The sequence below is a fragment of the Macaca thibetana genome, chromosome 13 (genome assembly GCF_024542745.1).
Source record: "Macaca thibetana thibetana isolate TM-01 chromosome 13, ASM2454274v1, whole genome shotgun sequence".
In the NCBI taxonomy this organism is placed as follows: Eukaryota; Metazoa; Chordata; class Mammalia; order Primates; family Cercopithecidae; genus Macaca; species Macaca thibetana.
Genome location: NC_065590.1, coordinates 9,316,265 through 9,329,345, shown reverse-complemented (window position 1 = coordinate 9,329,345; position 13,081 = coordinate 9,316,265). Strand labels below are relative to the sequence as shown.

The following is a 13,081-nucleotide window of genomic DNA, read 5'->3' as shown; positions in this document are numbered from 1 at the left end:
GGGAAGCTTAGCACCCTCTGGGGACATCTGGGAGGGACACTCTACCAGAGCCTTCCTAATAAGCATTTATTTTGTACCTTTACTTCTTGATGAACAAGATCAAGTGTAATGAACTTTAAGCTCTTTTCCAACTCCTTGCTTTGTAAAGGGCAGAGTAAAAACGAGTCCTTAGCACGAGCAAAACAGGATAAGGAATAGGAATCTTCTTCCTAACTTCACCACTGACTTTACCAACTACTTTACCAGGCAACTAACCAAGAATAAACCACGACTTTGTCAGTTCTTTTCTCAGTGTCAGACCTCACTGGTTCACTCAGATCCGGCACTCTCAACATGGGGTTAGCGATAGACTCAGTGGCTCGAGATATACCCTCGAGCCATATCCAAACTGCTTTCAGTGTGCCTAAGTGCATGTTCACATTTAAGTGATTTAAGAACCAGAGATCTAGGCATCTGAGGTGTTTGAAAACAGCAAGCTCAATTCTTCCAATATTTTTGGTCTTATTCCAGGCCGTGGTGGGGCGGTGTAGAGAGCACAATCCAGACAGGGGAAGGGAGGAACAGTGAGAGTGGGTGTAAGCGCAGGGAACATTAGCATTTGGTCCCAGCTAAGGGCTCTGATGTGAATGCGCTGAGGCCTCCCTGAAGGCACATTCCCTGACCTCCCATGCAAGTGCCTAGTGGGGAGGTCCTCACTTTGCAGGCACTCTTGTTCTATTAGACACCTCTGTCACTTCACACATCCTGTCTATGTCATCCTTAAGACAAGGCTCTGGGATCAATCATATATCTATCCTTTTACAGGTGATAAAACTGAGGTTCAGAGAAGTTCAGTGACTTTACCAAGATTTCACAACTCATCAATGACTGAGAGCTTCAACTCAGACCTGTCTAATGTATGCACAACTTGGCCTTCATGTTAGAAACCCTGGGGATCACATAAAGCTCCCAGAGCTGATGCTGATCCCAGACCAGTTAAATCAGAATCTCTGGGGTGCTGTAATCCCAGCATTTTTGGAGGCTGAGGCAGGCAGATCACTTGAGCCAGGAATTTAGCCTGGCCAACATGGTGAAACCTCGTCTGTACTAAAAATACAAAAAAGTTAGCTGGGCATGGTGGTGCACGCTTGAAATCCCAGCTACTCAGGAGGCTGAGGCAGGAGAATCGCTTTAACCCAGGAGGCAGAGATGGTAGTAAGCTGAGATCACACCACTGCACTCTAGCTTGGGTGACAGAGTGAGACTCCGTCTCAAAAAAAAAAAAAAAAAAAATCTCTGGGAGTGGGTGCACCAGGCACTGGGTGATTTCACTGTGCATGCACCCTATCCTATATGTTTCTCTGCAATGCCATGAATATTCTTTGGAGCCGCTTAAGACAATGAGAAGCCTTCTGCAAATTAGTTTTCCGGGCCTAGGTTCCAACTGAGGACTGTCATTTCCTCGAAATGCTAACATGTCCTGATGTGTACTGCTAACTGCTCAGATAGAACATGCAGCGGGCAGTGTAGCATACAGATGCCCTTCACTGAAGCCCGGGTCAGTAAAGACAACCACCGTATTTGTTGGGGTTCTGAAGAAAAACAGACCCATAGGAAATATGCTTATCTCTAGAAAAAGATTTATATAAGGAATTGGCCCACACAATTATAGAGGCTTATAAGACCCGTGATCTGCCATCATCAGCAACCCTGCAGCCCAGGAAACCCAGACAGGGTCATTTCAAGGCCTGGAAGCCAGAGGGCCAATGGTAAAGATTTCAGTCTGAAGTCAGGGAACTGGAAGAACCAGGGCAGGAAAGATCCGAGTCCCAGCTCAATTTGTTAGGCAGAGAAATAATTCAATCTTCCTCTGCTTTTTTATTCTGCTCAGGCCCTTGATGGACTGGATGATGCCCACTCACATTGAGGAGGACCGTCCGCTTTGCTCAGCCCACCAATTCAGATGCTCATCTCTTCTAGAAACACCCTCGCAGACACACCCAGACGTAATGATCAACCAGCTATCTGGGCATCCCATGGCCCAGTCAAGTTGACACATAAAATTAACCCATTGCAATAACCATGGAAGGAGTTGCTGCATTGGTGAGCTGTTGTGTCAGAGGACAAGTTCTTATTCTCAGCCATAAGCCCCCAATAAATTCACACCCATCCAGGAACTAGTGACTTGTCAGGAGATGGCCAGGACACACCATGTGAAGGAAGCGTTTGTTTGCTACTGACAAAGGTTGCTTCCCTGAAATCTGCTAGGTAATGATTGAGTATAGGTCGCAACTTAAGGGTGGGGGAAACTTTCTTATATGGCCTGTTCTCAGTATAGCGACTAAAGGCTGCTCTCAGTGAGGGTGGTGGCGGGGATTGGCTCAAAAATACAATTCAAGGCAATTCCCAGCCCAGATGCACTAGAAATTGCTTGAATGAATTCCAGTTCCATTTATATCATCCCAAAGCACTCTCAGATGCTACGTCTGTCACCAGAGGGGGTGTTAACTGTCAGGCAGCCAGAATAAAGGAGTGGACACAACCGATGGGGAAGTAGCATCTGCTCATCAGAAAGGGCTGGATGGATCAAAACAGGGATTGCAGCAGAGGAGCTGAAAGGCACTGAGCGGCCGCTCTGCGTCCCGGGGACCTCGGAGTCTTTATCCTGCTGAATGCTCACAAACTACCTCTGAGGCAGGACCGTTCTCCTCACTTCACACGTGAGACAGTCCGCATTCAGAAAAGTCAGTGCTGAAGCCTGAAGTCACAGGCTGGATGAGCAACGGAGCCAGGCTTTTCCCAGATCTCGCTGAATAAACTGCTCACGGGCTTTCTGTTCTACTGTATGTTGCTGAGATGACCGTCCCAGAATGGCTCCACCCTTGCTAAATTGGGAGCTGCCTGGAGCTAAGGTAAGCTGCCCTGTGCTGGGCTTCGGAACTGCCAGGCGAGCCGCACGCAGCTGTGTGCGCTGCCCAAGCCCCAGTCCCTTCCACTGAATCAGTTCCTCACAATTGGCTTTATTTCGTCTTAAATTGCTCAAAATAAGGGCAAAGCTATTTTACAGAGGAAATAAAATGAATCCTCCACTGCAGATTCCTATTTCGATGCTACAGAAAGCTACTATGTGGCAATGGACATGAAGGCAACCTGGAGAGCGACTATTGTTTATCAGAATAAGTAGACACAAGCGCCAACACTGACTTTCAGCCAAGTGCCTGAGGGCTTATTACTGTGCTCAAAAAAAAAAATCTGCAATCCCACCACTCAGTCAGTTGGAGTCTAAGACACGAAACCATTTTTATGGCTCAGAGCACATAAAGATACAGAATGTGGAGAGGAGAGTGTGGGACAATACAGAGTTGGTATACTACTATTGTCTGAGAGTCTACTGTGTGCTTTATACTCTCCCAGCCTAATGAGGGGGTGCCGGGCTCCCATTTTGTGTATTTATACACTGAGGCTCACGTAGGCTGAGAAACTTGCTAAAAGGTCACATCGCAGGTTAACGGCATAAGATACCAAGACAGGCCTGCTTCACACCTTTGTAACTACCCTCGTTGGAAGGCGGGAATGAGCTCAGACGGCTCAGGAACACCCAGGTGAGTGGTTTTGGAATGGAAGGGAGCCACCAGGCTCAGAGTCTATCGCTGTAGCAGGAAGCAAACCCCAGGGGTCGCCTGGTGCAGTTGCAAGGCTTCAAGGGAGACCAGAAGCCAGCACGTCAGCTGAGCTGACCTCTAGTGAGGGCAAAAGCCACTACTCTATGCAGAATCCACCTTCAGCCCACTGAATCCCACATCCCACCCAATGACAGAGAAGATCTGCTTCATCTGTTCATTTGTTTTTACTCCTCCTCCCCTGCTTTGAAATCTATTTTTCAGAGTATGGACTTGAGCAGCTCATGTGCCAGAGTTTCAGCTTGAACTTTGCCTGTCACTAGCTGTGTGACCTTGGATGAGGTATTGACTTCTGTGTCCACATCTGTAAAATGGGTTATCAAGCAAATTAAATGAGAATAAGTGAGGCAGCTCTGCACACCTGATAGGGGCTTGGGTCTAGAGTGTCCCTTGTGATTTTCACCCCAGCTCTGCCACTCACTATCTGTGTGATCTTGGGCAAGTTACCTATCCCTCATAGCCTCAGTTTCCCCACTTGCAAAACTGGGGCAATCATAATACTTACCTCATGATATTGTAAGAGTTATATAGGTTACTACATATGAAACTCTTATGGGCACATACGCAATTCTTCATAAATACCTATTTTGCTCCCCACGAGTCATTTGGCAAGGTCTGGAGACTTTTTTTTTTTTTTTTTTTTTTTTGAGACAGGATCTCCCTTTGTCACCCAGGCTGGAGTGCAGTGGCACAAACATGACTCACTGCAGCCTTGACATCCTGGACCTAAGTAATCCTCCCACCTTAGCCTCCGACATAGCTGGGACTACAGGTACATGCCACCACCCCTGGCTAATTTTTGTATTTTTAGTTGAGATGGGGTTTCACCATGTTGCCCAGGCTGGTCTTGAACTCCTGAGCTCAGGCAATTCATCTGCCTCAGCCTCCCAAAGTTCTAGGATTACAGGCATAAGCTGCCGTGCCCCACCTGGAGACATTTTTGATTGTCATACTGGGAGTGGGGATTGCTACCGGCGTAGGGTAGGTAGAAGTCAGGGATGCTGCTAAATAAACATCTTACAATGGACAAGACAGCCAGCAAAAAGGAATTATGTGGTCCAAATTGTAGTAGTGCTGAGGGTGGAAAGCTGAGGCCTCGGGAGTCTGGGGCTCTGCCTTGTGGTGCTGACAGGCCTGGGAGCCTTGATCCACACAGTGTAAGATTCGCACTTGTGCTGAGCATGTGAGCCCACTCCCAGCTTTGGCCATGGTGCCATTCATGAAGGCTTTTTACAACGAGTCCCTTGGTTACTTGTCTCATTGGCACTGCCTTGTGGCTCCGGCCTTTCTTGCTACCCTCTGTAGCTGATGCCAGGCTCATGGAAGGACACACTCGACTTCCAGCTGGTTTCCCTTTTCTGTTCCTCAGGGGCAGGGCCATCTCTGAGGTCAATGCTGTCTGAATTCCAGTGTCTGGGCCTTCCCAGCAGGAGCTGGTTGCTCGCAGCTCCGCTGATGATGTGTTGCCTGCTGTGACACGGGGTATGGATGCCATAGACCAGTGCCCCCGAGCTTCTTGCTGGAGATGGTCCCAGAACGTCTGAGAGAGGCTGGAGATGGCTATAATTAGCCCAGCTTCTTGTGTTGGGCCCGTGGGCTCCAGGCCCAATGCCAGAGTGAGTTTGCAATACCGCCAACAACTCAGCTCCTCTGGAGAGCTGAGCCTCCACAGTGTAAGAGAGGAGGGTAGCTTTCCCCCCAGCAAAACCTTTTTCCTGAGTAGCCTTTGGTGCCGGATGTCAACTCCCCCAGACTGTGACCTTCTACTCTCCAGCATCAGGGACCTGCGGTGGAGAGGCAGAGTTTCCACCCGGGGAACTAGGACCAAATCAGTCACCACCCTCCACTGGGGTGGTGTGGGGCCCGACACACATGGGTCTGCGGCGGAGGCTGTGCTCAGAGTCCCAGTCCCGTCCTGCTCTCCTCATCTGGTAAAGGTAGGGGAAGCTTGAGAGCTGCCAACAGTGGCTGAGGGAGAGAGATGGGCCCTTGGCAAGGAGGGCGCAAACCTCCTAATGCACAAACATCCCGCTTAGGGACTGGGAGAACTGTCACGAATCAACATGGTGTTGTGCAGACTGCCAAGAGGGCTCACGAGTGAGTTGAGGACCAGAGAGGCAAGCCCCTTGGAAACTCCATTACAGGGTCCTGAAGATGACGCAGGACCCCTGCAACATTCGCGGGAGGAAATGCATACTAAATTAGAGCCAGGCTTGCTTCTTCCCACTAAGAACAGCCAAGGGCACGTGGACAAATGAAGAGCACTTTTCCCTGACGGTTTCAGGGATGGCGCTGCTGGCTGAGGCAGAACTTCCAAGAAGTCAAAATCTCTAGAACAGGCATGCTCTTTTCTGTTTTCTATGGGGACTGGGAAGGATGGGGGATGCTGACTTGTTTAGTCTAAAGAGCCACACAGTTGGAATTTTCCCCACAAGCTTGAACTATCATCCCTGATTTACAGAGGTCCTCAGGCCTCCTCCTCTCACAGTTTTGTGGTCCCAGGGCTATGGGGAGATCATATGATTCATGAGCTCCTCGCTCAGATCCATTCTGTTCAACAGACATCAGAAGATGTCTGTTGAATATCTTTGATTGGCAGGAGTCAAAATGTATGCCGCCGAGAGGACACCCAAACACCTGTGTTCACAAGAATCCAAGAGTGGAAGCAAGTGAAGTGTGCATGGATGGATGGATGCATGGGCAAAACGTGGCTTATGTTATACAGTGGAATACTACTCAGCCTTACAGAGGAAGGAGAGTCTACACATGTTGTGACGTGGATAGACCCTGAGGTCACTCTATCCAGTGAAATAAGCCAGTCATGAAAGGACAAACATTGCATGATTTTACCCACATGAGGTATTGGAGTGGTCAAGTTCATACAGACGGGCAGTAGAATGGGGGTTGTCGGGCTGGCAGGAGAGAGAAGTGGGGAGTTGTTGAATGTGTAGAGTTTCTGTTTGGGAGGCTGAAGAGCGTGGCAGCTGGATGGTGGTGATGGCTGCACAACAGTGTGAATGTGCTTAATGCCACTAAACTGTACACCTAAAAATGGTTACGCTGGCCAATTTTACATCATATGCATTTACCACAGTTAGAAGTAAATAAATGAAGAAATGTAAGAAGTCAAATGCTACTCGACTACCTCCCAAGAGCCCGCAGCCCGGGGGTTTTGACAGAACCTCATTAGACACATTGGGAAGTCTCCATCCAAACAGTAGCAGTCAGGGGCCGATGCCTGGGCTTCCTAACCCACTCTCGCAGGCCACGCCGAAGCAGCACTGGCTCCGCTCCTCATTCGTGGGGTTTGGGCTGCCCAGCAATCCCCACTGGCAGAACCAGCAAGGGGCAGAGAGGAAGCAACGTTCCCCTCTGCTATACCCAAGCCCAAAGTCGAGCTCCCCGAACCTGTTGCCTGGCTGGGCTGACAGCATGGGCTGACCCCATGGCGGAATCAACACTTGGATGTCTGATGTGGTGCTTCTCCTTTCAGCTGGCATGGGTCTGAACGTAAGGGTCTCAGGGGTCCTGTGATAGTGGCCACTGGAAAGAAGCACCCAAACTGGAAGCTTAAGAGTGAAGATTCCACCAATTTCTGAAGAAACCTAAAGTCTAGTCCTGAGTCAAGATGGTGATGAATGCAGACAGCATCCTCCCCAGTGAGAGGTGGAAGGTGGGAATGGAGGTGGGGGGGTGCACAAACTTCAGCACACCAACATGAGCCCCACAGTGAGCCTGATAGGCAATATCCACGTGGGGTTCAAGTGCTGCACCCCTTATCCTTGACAGTGATGGAAGAGAGAGAGGAGAGGGGAACAGAGGGCCCTGGCTTAGGGCCAGGTGACTCTTAGACCTCAGGAGCAGGAAGACCCTTAATCTGAATCTAAGCGACCCGCTGCTCCGGGCAGAGGGGCTCTGCCAAGGAAGATGTGTGTGGAGAGGGCTGCTGCTCCATTTCTGAATCAGAAAAGCAACTGAGAACTCCCTCCAAGGGAACCAAAAAACCCAACCCATCTCTCAACTGCCCTCACACTCGCCAGGGCGGGGGGCCCTCCACACCCCAGGTGTGTGTGGTGCAGCCTGTCCCATCTCTCCCTGTAAAGTACTTGCTATGTAAGAGCTCAAAGTCCTCCCCTGGAGGCAGAGAGGCAGGAGAGGTCCAACCTCCATTCAAAAGGGCTCACAGAATGCCCAGCAGAATAGAAGGGGAAAAAAATGACAGTGAACTGGACAAAGAGAAAATTCGAAAGGAAGAGAGAAAATTGCTAAACATGTCCTGTGTGGAAAAGCAGTTTCCCTACTAGGATTAAAACCCATGCTCTTTCCTGAAAGCTTGAGGGAGGCTCATAAACACCAACACAGTCTGATAGAAAGTGGCCATCACATTACACTCAAGCGTAAGGGGGAAGGGAGAGTAAGCCAATTTCTCCCTTGATCCTTGCCCAAGCCCAAACACCAGGGGCACACATGAAGTCTGATTAGGTCAGAGTTATTGGATTGGAGCAGTGAGGAACAGTGCACACCAGTTTTGGGGCATTCACCTGAAAGGGAAAATACAGAATTATTATGCCTGCAATCCCAGCACTTTGAGAGGCTGAGGCAGGATGATTGCTTGAAGCTGAGAGCTCAAGACCAGCCTGGATAACATAGGGAGATCCCTGTCTCTACAAAAAAGAAGGAAAATTAGCCAGGCATGGTGGCACACACCTGTAGTCCCAGCTACTACGGAGGCTGAAGCTGGAGGATCACTTGAGCCCAGGAGTTTGAGACTGCAGTGAGCCATGATCACTTACTGCACTCCAACCTGGGCAACAGAGTGACATCCTGTCTCACCAAAATAAATAAATAAATAAATAAATAAATAAATAAATAAAAAACAAAGAGATAAAATTACTATAGGACTTGCAGAAGAGTGGAGCTTGGGTGAAATTTAAATGCAGTCTTGATTTTATAAGCTGAAACAAAGCAGTGCTGCATGTCGATGGGTGACACGGTTTGGCTGTGTCCTCATCCAAATCTCATCTTGAACTGTAGCTCCCATAATTCCCACATGTTGTAAGAGGGACCTGGTGGGAGATAACTGAATCATGGGGATGGTTTCCCCCATATTGTTCTCATGGTAGTGAATAAGCCTCATGAGATCTGACGGTTTGATAAAGGGAAACCCATTTCACTTGGCTCTCATTCTCTTTTGTCTGCTGCCATGTAAGACGTGCCTTTCACCTTCCACCATGATTGTGAGGGCTCCTCGGCCATGTGGAACTGTGAGTCCAGCAAACCTCTTTTTCTTTATAAATTACCCAGTCCCGGGTGTGTCTTTGCCAGCAGCATGAGAATGGACTAATACAATGGGTCAGCCTCAGGACTGGATGGCAGAGTGGATGGAGGGTCCTGTTTCTTTGGAAATCATGACATTAAAACGGATGTGGAATTTTGTGCCTAGGATTCCTTCATCTGAAACTTTACAGCTGGAGTGGAAATTGAAGCAGCTTCTCTGTATCAGAGTGACTTCCATCCAGAGGTAGGATACTGCCTCTTACTACTGCAACTGCAGACAGCAGAGTTTTCAACAGCCTGTGGCTTGAGAGAACAAGGTCTTTCTGTGAATGAGAAAGCAGTGGTCGTTCTGACATGTCACAGCTTCAGCGTGTCCTTGGGATGAACATTAGCAATGTTCCAGCTGGTTTTGTCTATTTCTATTATCCCAGACTCGTGAGTGGCCAGGCACAGTGTTACTTTCTTAGTCCAAGTTCATCGGCTCCACATGCCTTCTCCTCCCTGCCCTCTGCCCCGAGGCTGACCTGCAGGAACCACATCAAGGGTTCCCATGCCCCGGGCTTCTGCTTGGGATAGATCTGGCAAGAGTGAGAGGGAGTGAGGGGAGAGGACAAGGGCAGGGCAGCGGTCTCAGTGACTCCATTCCACAGGGCCGCCTGGAGAGGGCTGTGTCCTGGGTCTACAGAGGCTGCTTTGCACAGTCCCCTCCTGGGCTTGAGACCCACTTTCTTGCCTTTCCTTTCTAGGGGCTAACAGCTTGGCTGCCACCAAGCCAGCACCATACTCACCCACACCTTGTCAGTAGTGCACAAAGAAATCTCCTTGACTTATCTATTTTGAGTGTGCCATCTGTTTCCTGATACAGGTGGTACAGTCGGTATAAATAAGTATCATTTAATAGATCAAGCTTCCTAATGTGCCGTTAGGAAGTCACACATTCTCGGGTGACTGGCATTGCCGCTGGGAGCCTTGGTTTCCCCATCGGGGAGTGCGGAGGGGTTGAAGTGCTGTTGTGTGGATTCAGTGAGGGAAACATCGGACCTGGTCATGTTAATTTTGTAAGCCTAGAGTGTCACTTCCTGAGAAGGAGCTGTGGGCTGGACTGCGCATGCAGGGCTGAGTGCCAGGGTGTCCTCCCATGTCTCTGCAGGAACCACGCTCCCACCAGCGCTGGCTGCTCCCCAGAATCCTGCCTCCCTTCCATGCCTTGATCCAGCTCTGTGAAAAAGACGTTTTCAATTCCACATTTCAGTCGTCCCACTGCGCCTCAGCCTTAATGTGGAGCCACTTTAATACATAAAAGACTTGTCAGGGGAAATGTTGTCATTCCTGTAGCACATTTCTGGAGAAGAGCTTTGATTCATCAGTTTTTAATTCCGTGGGGAGATGGGACGAGATAAAACAGCCAAGTTCTGCCTTTAGAAATTCCCATGGCGCTGCAGCCAAACTGCACCCTCACCTCAGGCTTTTGTTTGGCCCCAAATGGTTGGTTTTCCAACTTCGGCGGTTACCATTTCCTTGTGAGCAAATTGTGAAGAACTCGTGAGTTATTATAAACAAACCTAGGACCAGGGAATCCATGAACCCTGCAGTGAGCCTGATGGGTAATACTTATGTGGGGTTCAAATGCTGCACCCCCTCTCTCCAATAGTGAGGGAAGGGAGGGGAGGGGACCAGAGGCTCCTGGTGTGGGGCCAAATAACTCATAGACTCAGAAGCAAGGGGGCTCCTGCTCACTCAGTTGTGAGTTATTTGGGGACAGATGGAACTTAATCTGAGCCCAAGCGACCCACTGCTGCAGGCAGAGGGATTTTTTCCACCAAGGAAGGTTTAAGGCCCTGGGCTGAGCAACCGTTCTATCCCCTCATCTAGGGCAATGCCTAGCCTTGAGAAAGTGGTTGATAATTACTACAGGATAAAGTGACGTTTTAGCTTCATTTTTCCAGAGGAGACTCAAAAACATTAGGCAATTTGCCTAAGATGAGGAGGCTGGTAAAAGCCATCTCAAGGCTGCTAATTCAGGCCTCCAGACTCCAAATCCAGCCCTCGTGCCCCTTCCTGTGGCCCCATATGCAATGAGGATGCCAAGTCGAGACCGAACAGTACTTAATGTCAAGCACTGAGGGACAGACACTGCAATGGTACAAAGGGGGTCTTTGTCTCAGTCCCTCAGCCTTGAACTCGGGAAGTGGCTTGATTTATCAGTTCTGGCTATGTAGGTCCAGCTTCAAGTACATCTGTGGGGTCATCCCACCAGGCATTGTGAAGTCACTGTGAGTAGTGAGTAGGTGCTTACTAAGAATGCTGGACTGAGATAATGCATGAAATAAGGATTTTAATCAACTACATTTGGGAAGAACAGCACACAGTGCTCCCTTCAATATGTATAGTGCACACTCATGTGCTGAAGACGGAACAGTCCCATAGCAAAGTCATCTGTTTATGTTATTCAATCTAGCATTTCTCAAATGTATTTGATTTAGAAAACGTTTTTCCCCATCTTTATAACATACCTTGGGAAGCAGTAATGTTAGGTCAATCCCAGTAACCGAGATCCTGCAGTAGAGTCACCATTGTCCGCCCCATAGTTGGCATAGTTGGACCAGGAAACCTCCATATAGTCTTCTTAAATGGAAAACTATAGGCTGCAAGGAAGTTTTGGTCTGCAGAACTTCTCCCTTCTACTACTTCAAAGTCGAAAGTTATATATACCGAACATGTTCCCAGATGAGGAACTCTAGCAACTAGCGTTCCATACCTCTCCAAAGTTTTCAGTTCAGTTAGATCATGTCAGTTGCCCTGTCCACAAATTTAGGAAAATGAGAAAATAAAGTGATTGCTAGTAAGTCCCAAAAATGTCACACAGCTGAAAAACAACAGTGGAGTTTAGAGAAACAAACACACGTGGTTGGAAATTTCTATCAGGAAGCCACTTCCCCTTGTGCAGGACTCAATCCTTCTCTCTGAACGGACTGGACCCTTCTCTCACCTGCAAAATGACAAAGTGATGTAAGGCACCATTATCTTCAGTGCCAACATCACTGGGTCTCTTATTCCCCAAACCCGACAACTGCCCACTCTTCTCCGTCTTCATCCCTCCCTACTAGTTCAGAGTTTTGCTGTCTCTTACCTAGATATTTTTTGTAACCACCAGATGGTCTCCCCTGTTCCCTTCTCTCTCAAGTTTTATCTACCTTGCACTCTCCTGGAGAATTATTTTCCTGATGATTGCAAGATCAAGTCACTTCCAGGCTCAAAAGCTTCAGTGACTCCCGCCTTAGCCAGTTATTTAAATTTTCTACAATGTAAATTCAACCTCTGCAAGTTCTTTTGCTAAGACCTGACTGTGTAGCTTCACAAGATGAACTTGCCATTTCCATTATCAGTCTTGAAATTCCAAGAGATTTGCCTTGCTTTTATGGTCCCCACACAAAGTGGCCATATGGCTCCATCCTTGACACCCAGCTACAACACTGGCTTCTCCATGCTGAGCTTTCCTTTTGGATCGCCCTGGTCAGAAGCAATCTTGTGCTATTCTGAACAATGACAGTGTCTTGTGTTGCCTGCTTTATAACCCTTACCACTTTCTTTGTCGTATTTATTTACCCACATATGTTATCTCCTGTACTGTAGTACGGTCATAGATAAAGGCAGACAAACCTAGTTTAGTTTACTATTCCCCTTTCTATTCTATTTCCTCTATATGCTCATATATAGGAAAACCCTATAAATGTTAGTGAAGTTGAGACGTAAAAACATTTGTGTTTCTGTGAATATCCCTCTAAAATCCAAATGTGATTGTTCTAAAAAGTACATACCAGCTATTTGTCTGGAAATCTTCAGTGCCCAGGAAAATAAAATCTAATATGACAGGAGAGATCTGTATTCATTTTGACTAAATATATTCACCCAGGGACAAGCATAGATGGATCTCTTCCCTTTGTACCCAGCCCAGAATGAGAACAGCAGCTTCTACTGGACTCTAATCAGTGCTAGAGGAAGGACTTACCAACAGCAGCAGTTATACCTGCTTGAGCCAACTTTGGCTCAAGATGTTGTCCACCTTAAGTCTACCTGAGCCAACTTATTGAACCACAATGCAGAGCTTCACTGACAATTTTTTTAAAAAGTTCTCCTGCCTTCCT

General features: G+C 48.1%; 1 protein-coding gene across 1 annotated transcript in view; it reads right to left on the bottom strand.

Moving 5' to 3' along the window:
* ECRG4 (ECRG4 augurin precursor) overlaps window positions 1-13,081 on the bottom strand; it is a 903,650-nt gene that overhangs the window by 508,093 nt on the left and 382,476 nt on the right. The gene's annotated exons all lie outside the window — the stretch shown is intronic.